Source organism: Nicotiana attenuata, unplaced genomic scaffold (genome assembly GCF_001879085.1).
Source record: "Nicotiana attenuata strain UT unplaced genomic scaffold, NIATTr2, whole genome shotgun sequence".
NCBI classification, from domain to species: domain Eukaryota; kingdom Viridiplantae; phylum Streptophyta; class Magnoliopsida; order Solanales; family Solanaceae; genus Nicotiana; species Nicotiana attenuata.
Window position 1 is genome coordinate 46,352 of NW_017673251.1, and position 11,392 is coordinate 57,743.

The window sequence follows — 11,392 nt, forward strand, 5'->3', positions numbered from 1 at the left end:
CGGATGCACCGGGTCAGGAGATGAGAGATTCTATTCAGCTATTAACCCGATTAGTAGCCACACAGGCTCGGCGTCAGGAAGTAGGTATTGGTCATGCAGATAGGTCCGTCAGTGTGAGGGTTCGTGACTTCATTAATTTAGACCCTCCGGTATTCACTGGGGCTGATCCAAACGAGGACCCTCAGGTATTTATTGATAGAATGCAGAGGACGTTAAGGGTAATGAAGGCCACTGCGACCGAGTCTGTTGAGCTAGCTTCCTATAGACTCCGAGATGTTGCAGTTAATTGGTACGAGTCTTGGGAGTTGTCCAGAGGTGAGAATGCCCCTTTAGCAGTATGGCAGGAGTTTACAGAAGCTTTTCTTCGTCATTATCTGCCACCAGAGATTAGGCGGGCCAGAGTTGATAGGCTCTTGACCCTTCGGCAGGGTAACATGAGTAATCGGGAGTACAGTCTTCAGTTTGATTCATTGGCTAGGTATGCTCCCACTATTGTATCTAAGATGGAGGATCGGGTTCACCGGTTCGTGATGGGATTAGAGTCGCACTTGCTTAACGATTGTATGTCGGTCTCACTTCAGTCGGACATGGATATTTCTCATATTCAGGCATACGCTCAGGGTGTAGAGGAGCGTAAGCAGAAGCAAAGGATGGATTGTGAGCATGATAGGGCCCAGAATAAGAGAGCGAGGTCTTCGGGTCCTTCTGGTGAGTTTCGATGTGGTCAGAGGCAACAGTACCCGAGGTATCCAGCCCAGTCATCGGCTAGAGCACCCCCTCAGTTTGGCGGTAAGAGATTCGATCGTTCCACATATTCAGGGTCTGGTCAGAATTTCAGGGCCTCATGTTCTCAGTATAGGAGTAAGTCAAGTCAGATGAGGCCGCCCTTGCCACGATGTGCTCAGTGTGGTAAGCAGCATGCCGGGTAGTACCGTATGGGATTGGGTGTTTGTTATACTTGTGGTTATCCGGGACACATTATGAGGGATTGTCCGATGAGAGGTGATGCAAGCATAGCTCAGCCAACAGGATCTGTAGCTGGTTCGTCATAATCAGTACGCCCCCCTGGGCAAGGTCCACAAGCACCAATGAGTCGTGGTAGAGGCAGAGGCGGAGCATCTAGCTCGAGCAGTCCTTAGAACTGCATTTATGCGTTGGCAGGACGACAGGACCAGGAGTCATCGCCTGATGTTGTAACAGGTATATTATCAGTCTCCTCATATGATGTATATGCACTGATTGACCCAGGTTCCACCTTATCATATGTTACTCCGTTGGTTGCTAGTAAGTTTGGAATAAAACCTGAATTGGTTAAACCTTTTGAGGTGTCTACACCTGTTGGGGACTCAGTGATAGCTAAGCGAGTATATAAGGGTTGTATAATAGTAGTTCATAGTCGATCTACCATAACAGACCTAATCGAATTAGATATGGTAGAATTTTATGTTATAATGGGTACGTATTGGTTGGCCTCTTGTCATGGCAACGTTGATTGTAGATCAAAGATAGTCCGATTTCAATTTCCAGGGCAGCCTGTTTTGGAGTGGAAAGTTAATACGGAGTCGCCGAGAGGAAGATTTATTTCCTATCTCAAGGCAAGGAAGATGATCAGAAAGGGTTGTATTTATCACTTAGTTCGGGTTCAGGATGTGGAAGTAGAGTCACCAACCATTCAGTCCATCCCTGTGGTTAATGAGTTTCCCGATATTTTTCCCGATGAGCTTCCAGGTCTTCCGCCAGAGCGAGAAATTGAGTTTGCTATTGACATACTACATATACTCATCCAATATCCATTCCTCCCTATAGAATGGCTCCCGCAGAGCTGAAAGAGTTAAAGGAACAACTAAAGGACTTGCTTGAAAAAGGCTTTATCAGGCCTAGTACATCATCGTGGGGGGCACCTGTGTTATTTGTGAGGAAGAAAGATGGTTCCTTACGGATGTGTAATGATTATAGTGTAATACCCTATATCTTTAAATAAGGGTGTATTAATAATAATAATAATAATAACAACAACAAAAATTATAATAAGTAACTAACAAAAAAAGGATATGTATCCAATAAAGGGCCGAAGCCCATTTTGTGGAAACAAAAATTAAATAAAGAAAGAAAAGTGAGATAAAGGGGAACAAATCAGATACAAAACAAACAAAAACAAAACCCAACGAAAGAAAGAAAAGGGAAAAACGGGTCTGCTTTAGGAAAACGCAGAAAAGGATTTCAAAGGGAGAGGAAGAAGAAGAAGAAGAAAAAGGCTGGAAGCAAACTTTGAGAAATCTTAAATACGCACTGATACCGTTACCGATTACCGTTATAGCCCTCGCTAGTGGGAAGGTAGAACTAGCATACCGTTACCGATTTCCCTCGAGTAGGGACTACCGTTATATATGACTTCTTGCATAGAAGTCCACAGTTATACCGATTACATGATCCGTTCATTGAAACCTCCCAAAATTTGAATACTGATATTATACAGTGGTTACCAAGCTTATTACTGAATTGTTAATTATTTTATACTACAAGAAAAGTGTGATGAGACTGAAAATTATTTATTATTTCTGAAAGGGCATTTTTATGTATTTTCTCTTTGAGATACTAGCATGTTTCTGACTTGTCCCTAAATAAAAATGGTTGTGGTTAAGTGTTATTACTCACTGAGCTAGCGACTCATTCCCCGCTAATTTTTTTACAAACTCTTAGAGTCGCTCCATAGTCATTAGTGTCATGAGTATTCTTTTGTTATTTAGCCTTATGTTGAGTATCGTTCTCATTTATCAAAGTTGGAGATAAATTAGTATTTCTAGTGGTTACTTGGTGGTTTAGTTATGGTGGAGACTTGTATTGGTTAATTGACAAGTTGTCAATTGTTTGGTATGATATTAGGATGTTTGGTTGTTGATTTGAGACAGGGAAATTTTTGGGATAGTCCAAAAACAGGGAAAACTCTGTCCGATTTTCTGTAAAATACCGATGAGGCTTACTTGGGGGCACTTGCTCCTATGTGCCGGTCATGATCCTAAATTGGATCGTGATAAAGTTGGTATCAGAGCCAGGTTTTAAGTCCCGAGTCATGGAGCAATGTTTAGTAGAGTCTTGTTCATGGGTATGTAGGCGCCCATACTTATGATCTTGAGGCTACTGAACATCTAGGAATGTTTTCCCTTCTTTCATTCTTGATCGTGCGTTGAGATAACTTGAGATTGACTTTGGAATATTTCTTTCGCAGATGGCTAGGACATGCACACCCTCATCTGCTGGACGTGGTGCTGGACGTGGTGCTACCCGGGGTGGCGGTCAAGTTGGGGTTAATCAAACTAGAAGACAGACTGTTCCTCAACCTCAAGTTGGGAACATGGGTCAAACCCAAGCTGTTATGCCAGATCAAGTGCAAGAACAGGGAGTTCAAAATGCTCCATCACCAGTGCCAAATGTTGTACCTACTGTTGCCTTACCTGCAGATGCAGTGGCAAGGTTATTGAATCTGTTAGAGGCATTGGTGCCTACTCAGGGAGGAAGTTCAGCTCCTCAGGCTACTTTACAGACACAAGCACCTACACAGACTCAGACTTTCGGAAATAAGGAAGTATCCCTACAAGAGTTTCTGAAATTGAAATCACCAAAATTCACAGGTTCCGATAATTCAACAGATCCTCAAAGTTCCTTGGATTGGACACTCAAGGCATTACGTGCTCTTGGATGTTTTAGTGAGAGAGCCGTGGAGCTCGCAGCATACAAACTAGAGGATATGGCCAACACATGGTATGAAACGGTATTGCTAGGAAGGACATCAGGAGCACCACCACTGACATGGGACGAAATCACTAAGTTGTTCAAGAATCATTTTCTTCCAGACGGTCTGATGCAACAATATGCTAGAGACTTTGAGAGATTGGTTCAGATTCCAAATATGGATGTGTCAACATATAACACTAAGTTCTGTAAGCTGGCTATATATGCTCCTCACTTAGTGCCTACCGAAGAAGCTCGAGTTCAGAGGTTTGTTGATGGATTGGTTGGTCGTCTATACACTGCAGTAGCCCCACAGATGAAGACTTTATCCTACTCTGATATAGTCGACCTTGCTAGAAAGATTGAAAACAAGGGACGTGAGGAGCGTGCAGCTAGTTATTTACGTAAGAAGGCCAAGACAGGAGGGGCTTACAGTGGTGGTTTTAGTGAAAATAGAAGAGCGGGAAATCAGGGACAACAACAACAACAGGGTTCTCAGACAGGGACACACATGTCTTCACAGTCCACATACAGACCACATTATAGACAGGGTACTAGGGGATCGTCAGCATCTGAACATCGTAATTCTGGGCAGATATATGCCACTACTCCAGTCTGCCAGACTTGTGGTAGATCACATTTGGGCCAATGTCGTGTTCTAACTGGAGAGTGCTTTCGGTGTGGCCAGTTGGGACATCACTTGAGGGATTGCCCTCAGCCTCCGAGAAATTTCAACCAGGCTTCTATTCAGTCAGCTGCACCGACTCAGACTACTCGTAATACTTCAGGTGCTACAGGTACAAGAAACAAAGGTCGAGGTGTTGCAGACCGTGCTACTGTGAACCAAGGACAAGGGAATGCTGGTAGAGGTCAGGCGAGAGTTTTTGCATTTACTAGACAGGATGCTCAGGCCTCGAATGCAGTGGTTACAGGTATTCTTTCTGTCTGTTCATTTGATGCACTTGCGTTGATTGATCCGGGACCTACTCACTCTTATGTGTCCTCGTACTTTGCTTTTTGGTTTAGTAGACAGCCCGAGCTATTGACTGATCCTTTTCTAGTTGCTACTCCTGTTGGAGAGTCTCTATTAGCTGAATACGTATATCGTGCTTGTCAGATTCGGGTTGAGGATAGAAATACTCTAGCTGACCTTATTGTACTTGATATGATTGACTTTGACATGCTGATGGGAACAGATTGGTTATCTTCTTTCTATGCTATAGTCGATTGTCATGCAAAGATAGTAAGGTTTGAGATACCAAATGAACCCAGTTTTATTCTAAGAGGGAGTCAGGTTCCAGAGACTTGCAAAATCGTATCTTTTATGAAAGCTCAACGACTTCTGAAGAAAGGTTGCTTGGGTCTCTTAGCTATTGTAAATGACACAAGAAAGGAAACAGTTAGTATAGAAAATGTACCAGTAGTGAGAGAATTTTCTGATGTATTTCCTGAGGATTTACCAGGATTGCCTCCGGTACGAGAAATAGACTTTGGTATTGATTTGCTACCTGACACACAACCCATATCGATATCCCCATATTGAATGGCGCCAGCAGAGTTGAGGGAGCTAAAGCAACAGTTACAAGATTTGTTAGATAAGGGTTTTATTAGACCTAGTGTATCACCGTGGGGTGAACCAGTACTGTTCGTAAGGAAGAAAGACGGATCCCTGAGAATGTGCATTGACTACAGGCAGTTGAACAAGATAACNAGGCAGTTGAACAAGATAACAATCCGCAATAAATATCCTTTGCCCCGTATAGATGACATGTTTGATCAGTTACAAGGAGCTGCCCACTTTTCAAAGATTGACCTCCGTTCTGGTTATCATCAACTTAGAATCAAAGATGAAGATATTTCTAAGACTGCTTTCAGGACTCGATACGGGCACTATGAGTTTCTTGTGATGCCTTTCGGACTGACAAATACTCCAGCTGCATTCATGGATTTAATGAATAGGGTGTTCAAGCCGTTTCTGGATAGATTTGTAATAGTATTTATTGATGATATTCCTAATATATTCTCGTAGCCAAGGAAGAACACAAAATCACTCAGAACTGTTGTTGCAGAACATTGCGAGAACATCGGCTTTATGCTAAGTTCTCGAAGTATGAATTCTGGCTAGACTCGGTATCATTTTTGGGGCGGGCATGTTGTTTCCAAAGATGGAATTATGGTAGATCCTAAGAAGACAGAAGCTGTGTAGAAATGGCCCAGGCCTACTTCTCCTACAGAGATTCGCAGCTTTTTAGGCTTAGCAGGCTATTACAGGCGTTTTGTGCAGGATTTCTCCAGAATAGCAGCACCACTGACCAAGCTAACACAGAAAAATGCAAAGTTTCAGTGGACGGAGGAATGTGAATAGAGCTTTCAAAAACTTAAAACATGTTTGACAACTATACCAATATTAGCCTTACCATCAGGTTCTGGAGGATTTACAGTATTCTGTGATGCCTCGAGGGTGGGATTAGGATGTGTTCTCATGCAAAATGGTCGTGTTATAGCTTATGCTTCGAGACAATTGAAAAAGCACGAGCAAAACTATCCTACACATGATTTGGAGATGGCTGCAGTGGTATTTGCTCTAAAAATTTGGAGACATTATCTATACGGCGAAACTTGTGAGATTTATACCGACCATAAAAGTCTGAAGTATATCTTTCAGCAGAGAGATCTGAATCTTCGGCAGCGTCGTTGGATGGAAGTACTCAAAGACTATGATTGTTCTATTTTGTATCATCCTGGAAAAGCCAATGTGGTGGCAGATGCATTGAGTAGAAAATCTATGGGGAGTTTGGCACATATAGCCCCTGCAAAGAGACTTTTGGCCAAAGATATTCAGAGACTAGAAGATACAGGTATCAGATTTAGTGTCGGAAATTCAGAGGCATTGTTGGCTTGTGCTCAGGCTAAGTCTTCATTAGTTGAGCGTATTAAGGCAACCCAATATGAGGATGAACGATTATGCAAATACAGGGATGAGGCCTTAGCTGGTAAAAGCAAGGATATGATTGTTGAAAGTGATGGTGTTCTTCGAATGGGTGACAGGCTATGTGTAGCTGACATAGATGGGTTGAGACATGCTATTCTTAAAGAAGCTCACAACACTAAATACACTATACATCCTGGATCCACAAAAATGTACCATGACCTGAAGCAATTTTATTGGTGGGAAGGTATGAAGAAAGATGTTGCTAACTTTATTTCTAGTTGTTTGACTTGTCAGCAGGTCAAGGCTGAGCATCAGCGACCCGCAGGACTACTACAACAAATTGAGATTCCAGAGTGGAAATGGGAAAGAATTACTATGGATTTTGTCACCGGGCTACCACGAACCCTTAGAGGTTATGACTCAGTATGGGTGATTGTAGATCGACTGACGAAATCAACACACTTTTTGCCGGTGAAGACTACATATGGTGGAGTTATGCACAGATATTTATGAATGAAATTGTCCGACTTCACGGAGTTCCAATATCCATCATCTCTGATAGAGGATCACAATTTACCTCACGCTTTTGGAAATCTTTTCAAGAAGCATTGAGTACACGAGTAGATCTTAGTACTGCATTTCATCCACAGACAGACGGGCAGTCTGAACGTACTATACAGATCTTGGAGGATATGTTGAGAGCTTGCATTCTTGAGTTTGGAGGTAGTTGGGACACTTACCTACCGTTAGCTGAATTTGCTTACAACAATAGCTTCCAGTCCAGTATTCAAATAGCACCGTACGGAGCAATGTATGGTAGAAGATGCCGTTCTCCTATCGGATGGTTTGAAGCTGGTGAGACTAATTTATTGGGACCCGACCTAGTACAAGAAGCTATGGACAAGGTCCAGTTGATCAGACAAAGATTGCTTACAGCTCAAAGTAGACAAAAGTCCTATGCTGATAAGAGAAGAAGAGATTTAGTGTTCACAATTGGGGACAAAGTGTTCCTACTAGTATGAAAGGTGTGATGCGGTTTGGGAAAAGAGGCAAGTTGAGCCCCAGGTTTATAGGACCGTATGAGATATTAGACCGAGTGGGAGCGGTGGCTTATCGTTTGGCACTTCCTCCTGAGTTGTCCTTTATTCATCCAGTATTTCACGTCTCAATGCTAAGAAAATTTATATCAGACTCATCTCAGGTGATTGAAGCACCGACTATACCGCTTGATGAGAAGTTGTCTTACGAGGAGGAGCCGATCGCTATTGTTGATAGACAAGTAAGAAAACTACGGTCAAAAGAAATATTATTCGTGAAAGTCTTATGGAGAAATCATACAGTTGAAGAAGCTACGTGGGAAGTGGAAGATGTTATGCGAGTCAAGTATCCCCATTTGTTTCAGTCTACAGGTACGAACTTGAGTTAAATTCGGGGAGCGAATTTCATAAGGTGGGGAGGATGTAATACCCTATATTTTTAATAAGGGTGTATTGGTCATTAGTATAATAATAATAATGATAATAATAATAATAAGCAACCATCTATTAAAAAATAAAATAAGAACTAAAAAAAAGAAAAATATAAGAAAAGCAAAAAAAAAAAAGGGCCGAAAGGGCCCATTACCCTTACCTTCCGGGCTTTGAAAAGGGTTAACAAACGAAGAAGAAAGCTTTATTAACTTCGAAACAAAGCAGAAAGCGTCGAACAAAGAAAATAAAACGAAAAGAAAAAAAGAGCAGAGAAAGAAAGAAGGAAAAGAGAAAAGAAGGAGGAAGAAGTGGGTGCAGTGTATTGGAGCCATAGCTATAACTGTTGAGGAATCTTAAGCACAGATTGTCTCTTACGGGTATTACTTGAACTTTTTTTTTCTTCTGGTAGATTTTAAATTCGATTCTCTTGATTGGAAGATTCTACAGAGTAATAGAAATTATACTAGTTCATTCACACAATTGAGAATTTTCTTTCTAAAGAACCAATAGAACTTTATGAAATTTGGAGTAATAAATTATATGAATAGGTTGGAGTTGATAAATTAGTAATTACTCATATGGGGGTAAATATAAATCCATAAATTAAGATTCAAACATGAACCCCGGTGATTGGGTTTTCTAAAATAGCTATGAATTAACCTAAATAAGGAAATTAACATGAGATTGATATTATGTAATTATAGATTGATTGGAGGAATTTGTACGAATTGCTCGAGGTGAAGCATTTAGTATTTCGGCACGAGTACTGTGAGTAGTAATCTTACCATAATTTGTGTTTTCATAACCTGCATGGTTTATATATGATTTTTGAAAATAAATGTATTACCGATGCTTTGAAATTGCATGTGGGACAAGTCCTTTACTTGATATGATACCGAATAGTTTACTCGAGATGTTTACCGATTAATCAAAATATTTTCCCTGTTCCTAGATATGTTTTACCGTTACTTGAGATGTTACAGTTATTTGAAGTATTCTCATTGTTACTAGACATGTTTTACCGTTACTTGAGACATGATTACTGTTACCGAAATAAAATTACAAGATTTGATAAGGAATGATATGCCCTTTATTATTTTGAAAATGCTTTTGTACGAGTATTTACTATTTACAAGAAAGAGTATAAATGGGAGGAGACTTTGAAGGATCCCGTAGCTAACGGCGGGTTCGTTAGACCTGGTGCACCTTGTATTTACAGATTACCGATTACCGATTTCAGTTATAGCCCTCGCTAGTGGGAAGGTAGAACTAGCATACAGTTACAGTTTTCCCTCGAGTAGGGACCTACAGTTATACTTGACTCCTTTTATGAAGGGGTCCACACAGTGATACAGATTACATGATCCTTTTCTGAAATCTCCCAAATATAAATATTTGCTATGACACAGTATTTACCGAGTTTATTACTGAATTGTTAAAAATTGATTTTGTTACAGGAAATACATGATGAGATTGATTATTATTACCGTTTTAAAAAAGGCATTTTATTTTGTGATTATTATGCAAGCATGTTTTCTGACTTGTCCCCAAATAAAAACGATTGTGGTTAAGTGTTATTACTCACTGAGCTAGCGACTCATTCCCCGCTAATTTTTTTACAGAGACAGCAGTTGTCGCAGGCGAGGATTTCGTTAATTAGAGCATACAGGTTGAGAATTCTTGGTGAGCCTCACACTTGTTCGCGTGGGCGAAGATTTTTATCAATTGTTATGGTCGTTTCATTAAACTCTTAGAGTCGCTCCATAGTCAATAGTTTAGTTTCATGAGTATCCTTTTGTTAGTATAGTCTTATGTTGAGTATCGTCCTTTATTATGAAAGTTGGAGGTAAATTAGTATTTCTGGTTGTTAGTGTGTTGATTAGTAATCTTGGAGACTTATTTTTGGCTAATTGGTAAGTTATCAATTGCCAGTTGAATTGCTATTAGGTTGTTTGGTTGCTGATTTGAAACAAGAAATTTTTTGGATGGTCCAAAAACAGGGGAAACTCTGTCCGATTTTCTGTAAAATTACCGATGAGGCTTACTTGGGAGCACTTGCTCCTAAGGGCCGGTCTCGATCCTTAATTGGGTCGTGACACACTTGAATTGAAAAAGAAAGAAAAATAGTTGTATTATTGTGAATAATATTCCTTGATAGTGGTGACTCTTGATGTAATTGTGCTTAAAGAAGTATGGAGTTAATAGACATTGATGTGAAAGTGGAGTTATGGTTTGACATAAGTGTGGGTTTTTAATTGATAAAGCGCATGTATTGAAGTTCTTAGGGAGGTGTAGTCACTCTTATATCCAAATGTATCCTACCGACCCGCAGCCTACATTACAACCAATTGAAATCCTACTTGATCCTAGACTGAATGAGCTTGATTAGTAGAGTAGTACACTACGGGCAAGCCTATGGTGCATCTTTTGTGACATATGAATGTTATTTCTCAGAGTGAGTGAGTGAGTTCTTTCTATCTTGAGTTCTTAATTGTTCTTAAATTTTATTGTGTGTGGAACTACTCTCGTTTGCTTGTGAGGGCACTTGATTCATGAAGGAAATGTAATGTCATTAACCTCTATGTTAGAGTAAGTGAGTGAGTTGTAAATAATGAGTGGTACTTGTGATTCAAATCTTGAGGTGAAGATGTTACACTCTTGTGCTTAGTCTATTTTAAAGATTCTTGGTGTGAGTTAGGAAAATTGTTTAAAAAGGTCGTGTCTATATAAAGTGTAGTTTGATTTCTCGAGGGAGAGCAATGATTTTAAGTGTGGGGTGTTGATGGTAGGCTATAATTATGTATTTAGTCGCTTGTCGCACTCTAATTTACTGCACTTTTATTGTGTTTCAGCTTTAATCGCTAGTATTTTGCACTTATTATGTGTTTTATGCCTTGTAGGAGCGATTATGAGTTATGTTGATGTTATGGAACAAATTCGAGCTATTTGGAGCTTTGAAGTCTGAGTAAAATCCCAAAGGATAAATCCAGGATTGTGTTTGGGGGTCGAGGATCAATTCTGGATGTCAAAATTCAAGGAAGAAGCAATTGCTGAAGAAATGCACTAGTGCGACGCACAGTGCGACGCATTAGTGTAATTTTATGTCAGAAATTTCTTAAGTTTGGAAATTGTTTTTTTTGTCTCACAGTAAAAGGCATTAGTGCGACGCATGGGGCGACGCACAGTACGACCATGAAAAGAAATAAGTTTGCAAGTTTTTCTATTTCGGCTAGGAAAAGGAGATTTCATCTTGGCCCAACCC